This window comes from Cupressus sempervirens, chromosome 10, assembly GCF_028749045.1.
Source record: "Cupressus sempervirens isolate cs-2001-9-10 chromosome 10, ASM2874904v1, whole genome shotgun sequence".
NCBI lineage: Eukaryota > Viridiplantae > Streptophyta > Pinopsida > Cupressales > Cupressaceae > Cupressus > Cupressus sempervirens.
Genome location: NC_143127.1, coordinates 620,952,304 through 620,971,180, shown reverse-complemented (window position 1 = coordinate 620,971,180; position 18,877 = coordinate 620,952,304). Strand labels below are relative to the sequence as shown.

Below are 18,877 nucleotides of genomic sequence, written 5' to 3'. Positions count from 1 at the left end.
TTCAGAGTAAATCCTGTGGGAAATCTCTTTTTTTTTTTATGACTTCTTTTATATCATTGCTTTGCTGCTCTAACAATAACCAACTAAGGGAACTTGTATCAATCTAGTCTCCATATTTATTTGATCAATGCCAATTTTTATTACATGGTTGGATTCTTCAATGTCACTACAAGTCTTGACAATTTGGTCTTTGTCATGCTTTCCATCCAAGATTTTCCATAATGTCTTTGTTACATTCATTCCAATATGCATAAGATCAAAAAAATGCATAATTGGGAGTTTCTCATTGTACAAAAACCTAATAAATTGTGTAGGATAAATTTTTAGTCCTTTTGAAAGTTGGTCAGAATCAATCACATCATTAGTAAACAAAACACAATATCAAAATATAAATTTGAAACAAAAACCATCAGATAGAATGACATTACCTCAACGATTTATTTTATTATATGCTAACTTCCATAGGTGAGGTGTCATTCTCTATGGCTTTGACATATTCTCTTCTTTCTCATTGAAAAGATGTTTTTCAGTAGGTCAGTATTTATAATTTTTGTGTAGAAAGTATCTATTCTCATCAAACACCTACTTTCTTAAACTTTTTGAATGACAAGATTTCATCTTTGGACCACAAACTAGACATGAAAATTTTCCCTTTTTCTAAAGACCTACAAGATCATGTATAATTGGATTAAATGTGTTAACTTTGACATACCAAAAAAGAGGTGTTAAGAAGAGAACATACCACAAAAATGTGTTAGCCCAGGTGCATCATGTATTATCCATACAAGCATTGCATGAAATTTAAATTTCCTTTGTCCTATTGGTCTACAAATGTCATACATAGTAATCCCATTCCATAACACCATCAACTCATCGATAAGGGGTTCAATATATACATTGATATCTTTAACTTGGTACTTAACTAATTGAATAAACAAAAACATTACATAATTATTATGACCATTTTGATGGATTAGTAATAATAAATTAATTTAGATGACCATTAAATAAAAAAATGCCTAGAACAATTAGTGTAACATTATGTACTCTCTCTTTATGGACAACCAAGGAAGTATGTTATTGTTGATAACAAAATAGGCCACACTGAGTAAGTAGATCTCATCTCTCCAAAAGGATTGACATTGTCTGCTACCAATGAAAGCTTGAGATTATGAGGTTCTTCTTTAAAGTGTGGCCAATTTTTCTCTATTTCCTTAAATGCCGAACCATCTACAGGAATTCATATAATGTCATCTTGACTTCTATTGCATGCATGGTAATCCATAAATTGTGCCAAGCTATTGTACTTGAATAATCATTACAGATATGTAATAATGGGAATATGTTGAAGAACCTTGCAAGGCACCTTTTTTGTCAATCGATCTTATTGATATCTACTAATATAAAAAATAGGGAATTGTGTTGCAAATTCATGTTGTTTATGATATATAATATGATTTTTTGGACATGCATGTAGTGTTTGATACTCTATTCCAATATTTTTCATGATGGCAGATAATTCTAAGTATGAGCGAGGTAGAATGTTTGATGGTGGTAACAAACACTCACCTATCAACCTATGACCAAAAATATAATTTGTTAATTTAAAGAATATTCATTGCTACATGAACCCAATGTTAATTGTAAGGGAACTATGAGTAAAATAATGAAAGAAGATGGCATACCTTAACATACGTGTCATTGCTACATTGGATAAACCATTCATAACCTTCAAGTTTACCAACAACAATATAGCAGCAAGAAGAGTTGTTTTGGAGCCTTCATATAGGGACTTGTGTGCCTTCTCAAGTATAGGTACATCAAGCTCTGTGTCAATATCTTCATCATCATCTTGATCATTGTGATCTTCATCATTATGGTCTTCTTCCATGGTATCATTACCTTCTACTTCAATATTCACACCTCCATGTTCCCTCATTTGGAAATCTGCATTCTATGAATTATCATGGTCCATAACATGAAACATAGGGACATTGACCTATATGAAAATGATGACCTTATATTAACCATGACCATGATGTCATCATCAAATCATATCTTATGTAATTTATAAACTATTAAAATACATACCAATGGACAATATTCATTTCCCCCTTCAATGTGGCCATGTTGCCTACAATGTTACTCAGCGGTTGTGATTAGATATCTTCAAGTCTTTAAGCCCTTACAAATTTTGCAAGGACAATAATATTTTCCATCACCTTTTCTTTTTAAGTTAGACCATAGTCTAGCAATTGTCTCCCTATTTTTTTGTGCATTGATAGTGTTAGACATGGTCTTTCTTGAATGGAATGACTCGTTGGTGGAACAAGGGTGATTTCTTTGCAACCTATAGATGGGTAGTAAGAGGAAGATACATATAGGAATGAATACTAAAGCAAGATAGATAGAAATAGGTATAGATAGAGAGATAGACTGATAAAGAGATAAAGAAATATAAAAAATGAAAAGAAACAAATACTTAGTTGACCTTCCATAACTCTACCTCTACATATTGCACTTGCTACATACAAGCACTTCCTGAGAAAATGGGCACCAATAGCCAAGAAGGGAATAGGAGAGTCCATTTGGCTAAAGAGGAGGATGCACAAAGTGACCAAGGGGCAAGAGGAAATGCTGATCCAAAGAGAGGAGAGTCTCTAATGTTCAATATAACCCTGCTAAAGACTATCACAGAGCAAGAAGCTCCCCAAAGAAATACATTTTTTGGAACTCTCTGCAAGGTAAGAGGTAAGGTATGTAAAGTTATCATAGATTCTGGTTCAACTGGTAATATAGCCTTGGTAGAAATGGTAGAGAAGCTTGAATTGAAGAAGTTGCCTCATCCTAACCCTTATAAGGTTTCATGGCTAAATAAGGAGCAGTAGGTCATAGTAAATGAACAAGTTCATGTTTAATTTCAAATAGGGGAGTACAAAGATAAGATTGTCTATGATGTTACATAAATGGATGCTTGTCACCTATTGTTAGGCAGGCCTTGGCAATTTGATGTCAATTCTAAGCCAAAAATGGGAATGAATACACCATGAGACCACTGCCAAAAGATAGAAAGGAGATCCACCATGCATCTAGTATGATGATGGTTGGAGAGAAGGAGTTTTTGAAGATCCTCAAGCTCAAAAATACCCCTTGCTTTGCCATAGTAGTAAAGCCAAAACTTGAAGAAAAAGGAAAGGAGTTAGGTCTATGAACCAAGTAGGAGTTAGGACATGCTGGAGTGAGGTGAGGCCAAGATATTTTGGAATATTCAAGAACCTGGTAAAGAGTATCTAGAAAGGTGAAAATAAACAAGTATTTTTACATCTACAAAGGAGGAATCGATAGCATTATAAATAATGAAGAAGAAACTTAAATCCATATAGCTTCACCTCTATTTACAATTTGACCTTTCTACATGTGAAATATTACAATATAGAAAATTTCTAGTCACATTTTCACTTTAAAAAGAACACCAAATATACCTTTTCTGCAATATCTTCTTCAGATTCTTCACTACCAGATTCTTTAGAACTGTAAGCTCCTATGCAGAAAAAAGATGAGATGTACTAAGTAATTTTTTATGGGCAATATTTAATCAAATCAACTATCAAAAAAAAAAATTATGAACTTTAGTTGCTTTATTATGTACTGAAGACTTGGCAAGATGTTCCCACTTCTATCTATAGAATGCCTATCTACATGGTTGTTTGCAAATAGTCTAGTATGGTGTCACTTTTGAACAACAACAAATGTCACTGGGTTGGTAATTTGGCTCAAGAGATGCACAAGCCTGTTTACACCATAGAAATTTTAGTTCATATAGCATTCAGCTGTCTTCTTTAACAAAATCCAAAGAGAATAAAAACAAGCTAATGAGCCATGTCAATCTCAATTGAATAGCAAGTACTATAGTGAGTATTAGGAAACTGACCCTGCAAATAGCATCTAGTTCATAAAGTAGAACTTGGTAAAAGTTTCCTTCACTTACACTGTCTCTAAATAAATACCAAAGCTATCACTAAGGAGACATAATAAATGTAGAACTAAATCTCACCACAAAAACCAATCAAAATTAAATAAATTACCTATAAAGTATGATTCACATAGGCTTTTGTCCTGTTGCTCTACGAAAAGAAATCAGTAGCTCCCTACAAAGAATCAAAGTGAAATAATCATCCAAATTTTATCATACTTTAAATTTTGAGTAGCAAGTGAATTTCCAAAAATCATATTTTTAATTTTGAGAAGCCTTAACTTGTCTAAGAATTTTCAATTTCATTGGTTGGTTCAATGTTAATAAAATGCATAATAATCAAGGCAGAAATTGTGCTCGGGAGGGTTTTCTCCTCTTCATCATTTAGTAATTCAAAACATGTCCCTAATCCATGGTGTGTGAAGTTGTAAAAATTTTCCCCAAGTTATTTATTTGTGACTTTAGGCCAGTCTTGAGATGTAACCACCTAACATTTGCACCAAACCCAAAATATTGAGATAAGCATTTCACATATGAATTGTGTGAACCAAAACAATGGCAAACAATGATCTATATTGAAAACCTACTGCCACTATTGATGGACTAGAATCTTCTCTAGGGTGTGGATGTGTAACATCTGCCCCACAGGAGTCTAAAAGACATTGTGAACTTTTTAATCAAGTAATATTTCTTACTTGTAAGAAAACCTCAGAAACACAAAAGTCAATAATCTGAAAAGTTCTCCACAATTGCACATTGAATAAATAGCAATAGATTTGCAAAATAATAAAAAGGAAACTCGACACCATCTTGTATCAAGAATAATTGATCAAACTCAGATCACCTCGACATGAAAATTCATTTAAGATATGGTGATTAAAAGTTAGGTTTTTTCTCAAAATCGTTGCAACTCAGAGGACCGAAGCTTTGCTAATTAGTTTAACATTGATTGGTGAATAGAAAATTCATAATAATAATAAAAAAATTCCACACTTGTTCAAACCATATAATGAATGACAAAAAATGAATTGTATATGAGTCACTCCAAATCCTTAGCTTTTAATATGCTTCATAGATGAGATTGCATTATATGGTTTGAATAAGATATGGAAAAAAATGAAATGACAGAGTCACTCCAAATCCTTAGCTTTTAATACACTTCATAGATGAGATTTATCATGACTCTGTTGATGATTTGGAGTGATAAGGATACAAATAGTGTGTAGTTTCTTTGTAATCTCATGGTTTTTAGGTCATTTTTAAGGTCACTATGTTGGAACAGTCAGAACCAAAGGAGTGTATGGAACAATCAAAGCTTTAAGTAATGTATGAGATCTAAAATCACTTGTAACATCAAACAACCACTGTGATATGGCTTAGAAAACCTAAAAATTCAAACATTATAGGGAAGCATCCAACACAAACAAAGTATTTTTCACATACTTCGCATGGATGATAATTTTACAAACTTGGAGATAAATAAAGCTCACTTAACCTTGAACAAATATTAAACTAATATTTGTTCTTCAAAAGTAATGAAGATAGTAGAATACCCAAAAAACTTAACTTAGATTTGGTTGAATTTAACAAGAAGGTTCTAAAGACCATTGATTAGAGAAATCGATTCAAAGGTGATGTCTCGTTGCATATGGTAAGAAAATTTCACTTTCTAAAAGAAATAGAATGCTTACTAGCTCTATGAGACATTTTGATACAAAGAATTATAGTGACTAGTCAAAATATCAATATGCTCAATTTGGTATTATATGTCAAATTTTATAGTGCAACTTGACTTCAAAAGGCATAGGTACTATCTTCAGTTTCTTAGCTCCTATTATTTAAGTAGACTTTGATGCAATAAATCTTGAACTTTATTTTGAAAAGAAAAGAGTTGTTGATTATTTAACTTCCACTAGTGCCACTTATCCAGTTTATATAAAAAGAATATGTTGGAAATGATTGAAAAGATCATGATGGAGATTGTTGGAAATGATTGAATGTTCTCAATCATTGTTTTTTCATTAATGTCAAACTTGGTACTTGCAGGAATGACAATTGCTTTAGTGATCCAAATACTATCAATTGGTTGATTGACAAGGAGGAGGCAATCAATAAGATGTAACTAGAACACCTAGAGAAAGGTTGAAGTTATGATGTTGTAATGAAGTAGAAGGATCAGCTAAGCCATTGATGAAAAAGTGTATTGATGACATACTCTAAGACATAGAGAATGGGCACACTGAAACATATCAAAGATGTAAGGTTTTAGCCAAGTCGTTTGTAAAGCCTAACTAAGTTCATTAGAAAGAAAATGTCGAGCAAGAAATAAGTGCCAAGTAGATACAAGTGCCGAGCAGATACAAGTGCCGAGAAGAAACAAGTGTCGAGCAAGAAACAAGTACTGAGTAGAAACAAGTTCCGAGCATATACAAGTGCCGAGCAGAAACAAGTGCCAAGCAAGAAACAAGTGTTGAGCAAATACAAGTGCTGAGTAATAGAGAAGTTTCGAGCATCAGTAAACCAATAGTGTCGAGTTGCTGCATTATTTCAAAAATCAAAGATTCGTCAGATCTAAGCCGAAAAGGTTGTTACCTTGAACTCTGTAAATTAAATAGAAGATAAGAATGATGATTTGGTGGCACAAAACACCATGTAGAACATTTTTGGAGAATACAACTGGACTCTAGACGAAGTTTCTAGATAAGAGCAAGATATGGGGTAGATACACTATATCCTACCTAATCCATTTGAAACCCTAAAATTGGAGAGGGAGAATCAAGCAGCAAAGACAATCCAGATTTTTATTGAAGGAGTAATAAGGTCATGAATAAAAAAAGGAAAGAGAAGAGGGGGTCAAGCATTAAAGCATAAAGTGCTAAAGGAGGTGCTAAGGAGTAAGAAAGCACAATTACTCTGCTTCAACAGATGACCACAAATATGGTTTCATTGGTATGATGAGTAAGAAGACTTAAGGAGGTGAAGCTTGAGATGACAAGTTGTCAGAGCTTAAGTGATCAAAGCCAAGCAAAAGGACTGAATTGAAGTGTGATCTAAAATCTGCAAAATATGTTGTAAGTTGTATCATATCAACAAGCCATTATTGTTACTTTCTAGCAATTGTAACAGATAGTTTAAATCCTATGGACTTAGGTTTTTTTAATAGCCATGTTGTAAATCCTTTAACAATGTGACATTCCAAGTGAATGTTCTAAAGTCCTTTGATCAGGCCCATTCCTAACAGTATGGTGAAATCCTCTAACAAGGTCACATTTAACAGTGTGTTGTAAGCCTTTAACAGGGCAGGCTTTTAACAGGGCATCACTTTAGAAGAGTGAGAATTAAGTAGCATGTTACTGGTGGTTTTTTCCAAATTGGGTTTCCACGTAAATCACTGTGTCATGTGTTGATCTTGCATGTTTTATCTCTACATGTTGATTTACTATAATTTTCTAGGATAATTGATTTAAGCTTGGATGGATGAAAATTTTATGGATTCACTATAATTTGTGAAAAAGTATTATTAGGGCATTTGGATCTTGGATTACTAATTCACCCCCCCTCTCAGTTATTCTAAAAAATTCTAACAATTGGTATCAGAGCCAAACTGTTGATTCAGTTTAAAGGGACTATAAGCAGAAAAGATCAGAATGCCTAAGAGAGAAGTTCTCAAGCTCAACAAAGACAACTTTGTTGCATGGCAAAGTTTGATGAAGCTACATCTTGGATCTATAGGATATTATGCCCAAAGTTCAATTGTTACTAAACATGTTGATCCAACTGGTACTCTTACTATAGAAGATTTGAAAAACAAATAGGAACACAATCAAACAATGCTCGAGATTGCTTCTGCACTCAACTATGCTGAATTTGATGATATCAAAGGATGTGACACTGCATTCAAAATGTGAAAATCCCTATCAGAAATCTATGGAGGAGATCCAAATGTCCAAAGAGAAAAAAGAGAATGCCTCAGAGGAAAGTTTAATGATATGAAAATGGAGGAAAGTGAGAATGTTGCTCAGTATGGCACTAGAATAAAGGAAGTGGTAAGTGCAATAAGATGTTTGAGTGGTCAATTAGATGAAGATACTAGTAATAGTAAGTTATTAAGAACCTTGCTCCCTATCTATGCTATTAGAGTATCAGCAATACAAGAACTGAGATGTGTGCCAAGAAACAATCTAAGTTTTGAAGGTGTAGTGGGAAGACTGACTGCATTTGAGTTATCCAATTTTGATAACTACAGACCTGAGAATGTTGAGTCTACTTTCAAGGCCAAGCTATCACTGAAAAATGTTGAACAGGTGAAATCAAAGAAAGGAAGAAAAATGAAATATGTATCCAATGACAATAGCACTGATGAGGAAGATGTGGAACAATTGGAAGCATTGCTAGCTAGAAGATTTTACAGAGGCAAAGGAAAATTCAAAGGTAAGATGCCTATCATTTGTTTCAATTGCAATGAAGTAGGGCATATTACTGCAAGGTGTACACAGAAAAAGGATTACAAGGAAGGAAACAAGTACAAATATAGAAGAGAAGATGATAAGAAAGATTACAAAGACAAAGGCAAGAAGTGTTATATTGCTGAAGAGAATTCTGATGATAATGATGATGAAGTTGTTTATGTAGCCATGAAGGATCAGTCTGATGAAGAAGAACCTATAGCATTGGTAACATGTATGAACAAAAATGACAGATGGATCATAGACAGTGGATGTTCACATCACATGACAGGAGACAAAAGTAAGTTTGTTAACTTTACTTAGTATGATGGAAATAGTGTTAGATTTGGTAATGATGCTCCATGTCAAATAAAAGGAAAAGGCTTCATTAAGCTCATAGAAAAAATTTAATGTGATGATACATACTATGTTGAAGGATTAAACTACAATTTGTTGAGTGTCTCACAGTTAGGCAATGTAGGATGCAAAGTAGAATTTGGAAACAAAACTGTAAAAATCCATGGTACTGATGGTAAATTGATAGGAAAAGGAGATCAAACAAGAAGTAATCTATTTTATCTTGATATGGATGATGTTTCTTATTTTTTTGCAAAATTTGACGATGAATGGTTATGGCATAAAAGGCTATGTCATGTCAACTTTGAGAATCTGGTCAATATCAGTAAAATGAAGAAAGTTAGAGGTTTACCAAAATTGAAGAAACCTGATAATATCATGTGCAAATAATGTCAGCTAGGAAAGATGAAAAAGTCAAGTTTCAAAAGTAAAAACCATACATCTAAAGAATTACTTGAGTTAGTTCATACTGACTTATGTGGTCCAATGGAAGTACAAAGCTATAAAGGAGATAAATACATAATGTTGTTTGTTGATGACTATTCCAAGATGATGACTGTTATATTCTTAAAGCAAAAATCTGATGCTTTTCAAATGTTTAAGTGGTATGTGGCCAAAGTTGAAAAGGAAACAGGAAAAAGTTTGAAATGCTTGAGATTAGACAGAGGTGGTGAATTCACATCACACGAATTTGAGATATTTCGTAATGACAAAGGAATCAAAAGACAAATGTCAGCTCCTAGAAATCCCCCATAGAATGGAATTGCTGAGAGAAGAAATAGATCTATGATTGACTATGCCAGAACATTAATGATGGAAAAGATTGTTGCTCTAAAATACTAGAGAGAAGTTGTAAGTGTAGCTATTCATACACTGAACCAAGTACAAGTTAAGAAAGGTACTAATACAACACCTTTTGAATTATGGTATGGTCACTCACCCAATGTCAAACATTTCAAAGTATTTGGCTGCAAATGCTTTATCATTAAAGATGCTAGAAATGGAAAATTTGATGCAAAAAGTGATGAAGGTATATTCCTTGTTACTCCACTAGAAGTAAGGCATACAAGTGTTTGAATACTAACACTAACAAAATTGTGGAAAGTGCAAATGTAAACTTTGATGAGCATAAAGAAGTCCAAGCTGAAGAACCAAAGAGAATGAATGAATCTAGAACCTTTGTGTATTCTTATGAAGGAATGTCTATTGATGAGGATGTTGTCAATCAAATTGGGATTCAACAACAAATTTCAATTTCAACCGAGTCACAACCAGTGAATGTCGAGTTACATTCAGAAGCCAAGTTATAGAATGAAAGAAATGCACAATCTGATCCTGAAGTTAGTACACATGAAGGAGATGAGGAAAAATCTAACAACTCAGTGCATAGTGACCCTAAATTTGAAAGATCAGACATGGAAACAAGGAAAAAACCAAGATTATCCAAATATGTAAAAAGACATCACCCTGCTAAACAAATAATTGGTGACAAAGATGAAAGACCAATGATAAGGAATAGACTAAGACATGAATCATGTCTGATCAGCAAATCTGAACCTAAGATAGTATGTGGTGCATTACAAGATGATGATTGGTATAAAGCTATGGAAGAAGTGATTGATCAAATAAAGAAGAACAAAACTTGGAGTTTGGTTCCCAGACCAGTTGACAAGAATGTGATTGGCACCAAGTGGGTATTCAGAAACAAGTTAGATAAGAATGGTGAGATTACTAGAAACAAAGCTAGACTAGTATGCAAGGTTTATGCTCAAGAAGAAGAATTAGACTATGGGGAAACATTCACCCCTGTTGCTAGAATGGAAGGAGTAAGAACTTTACTTGCATATGCTGCATATAAAGGTTTTAAAGTCTATCAGATGGATGTAAAGTCTACTTTTTTTAATGGTATACTAGAAGAAGAAGTCTATATTGAACAACCAGAGGGATTTTTTGATGAGAACAATAGGGATATGGTTTGTAAATTACATAAAGCACTCTATGGTCTAAAACAAGCACCCAGAGCATGGTATGAGAGACTTCACAAGTATCTATTGTAAATAGGATTTGAAAGAACTAATGATAATAGCAACATGTACATCAAATCAGAAGAAGGTAAGGATATTATTGTATCTGAAATCTTTGTGGATGACATAATTTTTGGAGGAAAGGAAGTGCTTTGCAAAGGCTTTGCTGACAAAATGAAACATGAGTTTGAGATGTCTATCTTTGGAGAGATCAAATTTTTTGTTGGATTGCAAGTACATCAACTAAAACATGGTATATTTGTGACACAATCAAAGTACATCAAAGAGATACTTAAAACATTTGGATTGGAGGAGTCCAAACCAGTCAGCACACCAATGGAAACAGGAAATAAGCTATCCAAAAATGATGTATTAGCTGAAGTCAATCAAACAATGTACAGATCCATGATTGGAAAACTACAATATGTTGTACATAGCAGACTAGACATAGCATTAGCAGTTGGAATAGTGGCTAGATTCTTTGCTAATCCCAAAGAAAATCATCTCATAGTAGTAAAAAGAATAATGAGGTATCTCAAAGGAATTGATAACTTTGGTCTATATTACAAAAAGAATGAGAAGTTTGAGCTCAATGCATATAAAGATGCAGATTGGGGAGGCAACATTGATGACAGAAAAAGCACAAGTGGAGGTACATTATTTTTAGGTAAAAGGCTAGTTACTTGGACTAGCAAGAAACAAACATGCACATCCCAGTCCACTACAAAATCAGAATATGTGGCAGCAGCAGTTAATTGCACAAACATTGTGTGGCTCACAAATCTATTGAAAGGAATGAAAGAAGAGGTAACTAAATTTGTGATATTGTATTGTGACAACACAAGTGCTATAAACATATCCAAAAATCCAATAATGCATGCAAAAACCAAGCATATTGCAATCAAGTATCATTATGTCAGAGAATTGGTAGAAGACAAACAAGTGAAGTTGGAATACATTCACACAAAGGAACAAACTGTAGATATCTTCACCAGACCATTGCCCAAGGATGCTTATGAATATCTTAGAGGCAAGTTGGGGGTAATACCCCTAACTCAAACAGTATAAAATAACAAGGAAGTTGCCCTGCATCAATAGGAATAAATCATTGAAATATCTAAAGAATGATGCAGAGGATGACAGCAGGAATAGAAACTCCAAATCAGTCACAAGCATGGTGACAAAGGGAGAAGACATCATATCCAAAGCTTATATTGTGTATATTAAAGATGCTACATCTTTGGCATTTATGTCAAAGAGGGAGAAATATGCAAAAAATTGATCAATACAAAGCAAGAGGGAGATATATAAGAAAAAGGGAGATATGTGAGATCATTAGTAAGGATGCAACAATCAAGAAAGCAGCAGAAAATGTATACAATCTTGGTGGTAACTAAGTTGATCAAATTGATCAGTTTGGTTTTCCATCAATGCCAAAGAGGGAGATTGTTGGAAATGGTTGAAAAGATCATGAGGGAGATTGTTGGAAATGATTGAAGAGATCATACATAAACAGTAATAGAACTGGTAAAGAATGTTCTCAATCATTGTTTTGTCATTGATGTCAAACTTGCTACTTGTAGGAATGAGAATTGCTTTAGTGATCCAAATACTATCAATTGGTTGATTGACAAGGAGGAGGCAATCAATAAGATGTAACTATAACACCTAGAGAAAGGTTGAAGTTATGATGTTGTATTGAAGGAGAAGGATCAGCTAAGCCATTGATGAAAAAGTGTATTGATGACATACTCTAAGACATAGAGAATGGGCACACTGAAACATATCAAAGATGTAAGGTTTTAGCCAAGTCATTTGTAAAGCCTAACTAAGTTCATTAGAAAGAAAATGTCGAGCAAGAAACAAGTGTCGAGCAGATACAAGTGTCGAGCAGATACAAGTGCTGAGCAAAAACAAGTGTCGAGCAAGAAACAAGTGCCAAGCAGAAACAAGTGCCGAGAAGATACAAGTGCTGAGCAGATAAAAGTATCGAGCAAGAAACAAGTGCTAAGAAAATACAAGTGCCGAGTAACACAGAATTTTTGAGCATCAGTAAACCAATAGTGTCAAGTTGCTGCATTATTTCAAAAATTGAAGATTCGTCAAATCTAAGCTGACAAGGTTGTTACCTTGAACTCTATAAATTAAATAGACAATAAGAATGATGAGCTAGTGGCATAGAACACCATGTAGAACATTTTTGGAGAATACAACTGGACTCTAGACAAAGTTTCTAGATAAGAGCAAGATATGGGGTAGATACATTATATCCTACCTAATCCATTTGAAACCTTAAAATTGGAGAGGGAGAATCGAGTGGCAAAGACAATCCAGATTTCTATTTAAGGAGTAATAAAGTCATGAAAAAAAAAAGGAGAGAGAAGATGAGGTCAAGCATGAAAGCATAAAGTGTTGAAGGAGGTGCTAAGGAGTAAGAAAGCACAGTTACTCTGCTTCAATAGATGACTACAGATATGGTTGCATTGGTATGATGAGTAAGAAGACTTAAGGAGGTGAAGCTTGAGATGACAAGCTATCAGAGCTAAAGTGATCAAAGCCAAGCAAAAGGATTGAAATGAAGTGTGATCTGAAATCTACAAAATATGTTGTAAGTTGTATCAAATCAACAAGCCATTATTGTTACTTTCTAGCAATTGTAACAGATAGTTTAAATCCTATAGACTTAGGTTGGTTTAATAGCCATGTTGTAAATACTTTAACAGGGTGACATTCCAAGTGAATGTTCTAAAGTCCTTTGATCAGGCCCATTCCTAACAGTATGGTGAAATCCTCTAACAAGGTCACATTTAACAATGTGTTGTAAGCCTTTAACAGGGCAGGCTTTTAACAAGTCATCACTTCAGAAGAGTGAGAATTAAGTACCATGTTACTGGTGGTTTTTTCCAAATTGGGTTTCCACATAAATCATTGTGTCATGTGTTGATCTTGCATGTTTTATCTCTGCATGTTGATTTACTGTAATTTGCTAGGATAATTGATTTAAGCTTGGATGGATGAAAAGTTTATGGATTCACTATAATTTGTGAAAAAGTATTATTAGGGCATTTGGACATTGGATAACTGATTCAACCCCCCCCCCCCCCCCCCCCCCCCTCTCAGTTATTCTAAAGAATTTTAACAGAATACTTGATAATAATTTCCATGATAAGTTGATGTAAAAATAAGTAGAACGAAAGTATAGTAATAGTCTAGATTGAGTTGAAGACAAATTTATGGTATTCATTGATTGTGAAGGATATCAAAATCATATATTATAATTCAAAATTTTGAAATAGAAGAAGATGTGAATGTTAATTTTAGTTCTAATCCAAGATATAGTTCCAGATATTTTTAATGGTTATATACATACTCTTGTCAAGAAATAAGGTTATTATTTTTAAAATAATATTTAATCTTCAAAGCCACCCAAATGAAAACACACAATATTTTGGTCTTTTTGTTTCAATAATCCACTTATACAATGAGAAATAATATCATTAAAAGCTTCATTACAGTATTTATAAAGGTCTTAAATTTTGTCAATTACAATCTTCCATGGAAAGAAAAGAAGTTACCAATTGCCTAGCCTAGATAATTTTGTTGAATGAGATCTATGTTGTGGAACACTTCCAAGAAATGCAAGTTACACTTCAAAAAAAAAAAAAAAACACAAAGTCAGATGGTACTTTCTGCTTCTATGAATTCCATTTAATCCTAATATTAACATAAAATAGAACGATTTTAAATGATCATAAACAAATTGGCTTTAGAAACTTTCATTAATTCTTGGAAATTTTTGAAACATTTAAATTGAAACCCAAAGTAACATGAATATTTGGACTTAGTTATCAAACCTTATTTTAGTAGCATATTGAGGACTCCAAGAACCTTACAGCAACCAAGGAGGGTGGAAGTAATCCACCATTGGTAAGAAATAAATATTGCATGTGCATATAGCCTCAATCAGAGAGGATGATCTTAACAAGAACATCACACAAGAAATAAGATTAAATATCAAAAACAATGATAAAAAACTTCAGACTAGCCATTATATCAAGCCATCATTTGGATAAAAAAGTGGATCATCACATACACAAAATTGATGAACATCAGAAACAGTGATGAGCATATTACTTTCAGATTGATTTAAAGTTCTATATTTGATTGATGTAATATAGAAATAATATTCACAACTCATCAATTCTTCTCACATCTTTGAATTATAACATAGTGATCAAACTTAGATCAATACAATCTCTATATATATTATAAATTCATATTAGTCCTTGCCATATCAATGTGTATCTTGCATTGGCTTGATCCAAATTCTGGATGATCTCCATAAATCGACATTTCTAAAAAAGTCAAATTAGATATTGCAATTGTTCATTCTATCCATATATTTTTAGATCGATATCTATTTTCCCTTACAGTTGTAGATCAATATCTATTATATCACTGATCATTTTGAACAAAGCATTTTGGATATAATGTTTAAAAAGTTGATATTTGTTGATCAAAGACTTTCTTCATCACCCACATTGTTTATTGATTTCAGATCAAAGGATCATATTAGAATTATTTTTTGGCAATAAAATCTTGTAGATTAGTCTTCAATATTATCAAGGTAGTAGACATTTCATGTAAGAAGCCTTCAAGGCTCTAACTACTGAATCGACTATGGTTGTTTTTGGTTTTTATTATTTTTCATTTTTTTGTATTTTTGAGATGGTTTGACATAAAAAGCACTACATGTGCTGAATTAAAGCTTCTAAAAATTAATACTTGTTCTATTGGAAATTAAAGCACTAATTTTTCACTTTTTTTCCCTATTTTTCGTTGTAGCAAAATCAATTTTACTCCCAGCAAAATTGGCATCGACCAATAAGAATTCATAATTTATTGTACAAAAATTGATTTAAAAAATAAATGAGCATTGAAGAATAGCTACCTTTAAGGGAAGGGAATCAAAATTAAACACATTGATGGAATATTGCATTGGCTTGAAGACAACTTGTTAAAAAACAAACAAGTTTTAATCAATTTGGGTTGCTTGAAAGAAACAAGAGCTCAAAATGGGTCAACAGAATATAATAGATTAGTTAAGGAAGAATAACATGAACAAATTAAATAATTTAAGGAAGAATAACATGAACAAATACTCTGCTGAGAATGATCTTAACATATTCAATAATGCTTAGCACTTATCTTGACTAATTGTAGGAAATTCAAGCATTGTTAGGCAAGTTGATTGACAAGAGATGCCTCTTAGGAAATTATTACTTTGCGTAAAATCTGATCTACACCAAGAAAATGTTTTCTAACCACTATACATGCCATAGTTATCTCCTCCATGTTCATTTTTATATAATGAATGATGTTTCCCATCTCCTCTAATAAAATGATTTCTATGTGAGTTGTCATGAAACTTCTAGAATTCAATCATTCGTGCAAAATTAAGTCGCCTGTTGATATAGAACATGCATAACATGTGAAGTTCTCAATATCTATCTAACACATGAGATTGTTTGGTAGTGGTTTAATGACCTTTCTTTTTCATGATAATTTAGGTATCAACCAAATCATCTTATTTCATTAATTTTGTGAACGAATATTATTAAAGAACACACAAAAGATAAATAGGAACAGTGACATTTATGGTGGTTGTAGATTGAATTATTAGTAGAGGTATCAAAAATTTGTCAATAATGTCTTTTAAGGCTAAAAATGACACAGAATAGAACTTTAAAGAGAGATCTAAAATCTAATTTTCATAAAAATAATTAAAAGATAAGATAAGCCAACCCTAATTTTTCCATCACAAATGATTTTGTGGTACGTAGTTAAAGACCCACAAGAAAAACTATTATACATTCCTTCATTATGATCAAGAAATGCCACTCATAATCAAAGATGACAAGTTTAATAGCATTCCAAGCCTTCAATAGTTCTTACTTCCAAGAAAGTTTTGCATTTCTTGCAAATTCAATGAGAGAATTATTTAGGAGGTTTCTATTATGGTCTATTTCAACGAGCCCTATTCCAAAGCGTGTTGCAATCATAATGGATAGCAATAGGAGATATACAATGAATAGAAATATGAAAAAATGGAGGGGCCATGAATATGGGTATAACAACTTGATGCATACTTTGAGAGATTGTTATGAAATTGGTATAAAATCTGTGAGGGTTTATGCTTTTAGTATTGAGAATTTCAAACACTCAAAGGAAGAAGTTGAGACACTTATGAATTTAATGAAGGAGAAGCTTGATCTTCTTGTTGAGAAGGAAAGCATGGTTAACAAGTATGGAATTAGGGTTCAACTTATAGGAGATATCAGTCTTTTTCCTCAGAATGTGAGAGAATTAGTAGAAAGGGCCATGGCTTTCTCTAGGAATAATGATATGGCTATTTTGAATATATGTGCTCCTTATACTGGTACTCAGGAGATTGCTAAGGTTGTTAAAGATGTTTTGAAGGAAGGGGATTTGGATGGAAAGAAGAGTAGTGAAGAGGATATTGCAAAGCATTTGTATACTACATCTATGCAATACCTAGGAAGCATCTTAGATTGTAACTATTAAGACTATTTTAATTTGCAACTCTTCTTCTTCATTATTTCATAGAGAAAAAAACTTGTTACGATCAAATAGCATACTCGAGTAGTGGAAGAAACCCTTTTAACATTCATTACCCAAAAAAGCAAGTCAACAATATAAAACCCTTCACCAATCAACAGTAAAAACTTCAAGAGATGATACCAAACCCTGTTGTCGCCCTAGGCTTCTTATAATTTTTGTTGATTCTTTTTGTGCCTCTTTCACCAAAACTGAACTGTATATAAAAGAGTAGGGAGGGCAGATGAAGAACCAACAAAAAGAAAAGATTTCAAACCATCACAATCTGATGCCCTCAATCTGCCATAAAACCCTCTTCCAATTTTATCAGCTCGAGAAGGAAAAGTGAAGGATGATGTTAGCCGCACGAGTTGCCAGACCCTAATCATATTCGCATTACAAGCCATTTACAAATAAACTTTGCATAACAAGCCACATTATAAATTGAAGTTGCATATACCATAGAAATAGTTGCATTTTTCCCTTACCTTTGATGGCGATAAGTCTTCAAGTGGCCCTATATGCTCAAATGACGCTCCAATCAAAATGCCCTCCACTATGCCCTCAAGTGAAATTCCCTCCACTATGCCCTCATGCTCTACCCCTCCTCGAAAAAAAAATCAACAAGCTATTCAAGTCTCTCATCTCTGCCAGAGTTGCACTTTTGAATGCACTTTCTTCTTGGTGACTTAATCAATGCCCAAGAAAGTATTGACGAGGTAGCCAGATTGGCCTTTTAAACTGCCTAGGGCCTCCAAAATTCATGTAAGATATGTGTATCGATACTGCTTCAAGGATTCAACCTCTTCTCACTACGTGAAATGTTGGAATGGCACTCAAGAAAAACCCTCAACACTGACTTGCTCAAGTGAAATGTGAATTTCATGCCCTTTGTTTTGTCGTTATGTTGTTGTGTGCATCGCAATTGAGATCAACACAAAATACACATAATTGGTCGCAGTTGCTACCAACATGGGCATGTTATTAAAAAAACAACAACAAGTTTCCTTTATAATCAACCAACCAAGCCATTTAAAAGAGTTGGTCAAAATTTAGGGTTAAATGCACTGGTGACCCTCTTAGTATTTCCTATTTTGAACAACTAACACCTGGAGTTTCTCTAAATTTAGAGATTGGGTAAACACTTATCCAACAATAGAGGAACCCTCTAAAAAGACTCTACACATTTCCCAAAAATCCCTTGAGGAAAGTGTTGTGGTCTCACAATACACACCCCATTTTTCCTAGAAATGACAACCCCCTTGTAAATTTTTGTCTCCCAGACCCCTAGTCTAGGGCCTGGGTCATTTTTAGACTCTACCAAGAGTCCAAGTCAAGCCTCAATCTCTAACTGGGGAAGTTCGGGTGACATAACTAGAGAGGAAAGTGAATTTTTTTACTTTTATAGTGCAAAAATGTGGTCTAGTGCACTAGCACACATGTGCACCCCATCAGGGTGT

The 18,877-nt window shown here is 33.4% G+C and overlaps 1 pseudogene; it reads left to right on the top strand.

Moving 5' to 3' along the window:
* The first annotated feature begins 16,712 nt into the window (after positions 1-16,712).
* LOC149535367 (dehydrodolichyl diphosphate synthase CPT3 pseudogene) lies at positions 16,713-17,384 on the top strand (annotated as a pseudogene).
* The last annotated feature ends 1,493 nt before the right edge of the window (positions 17,385-18,877 follow it).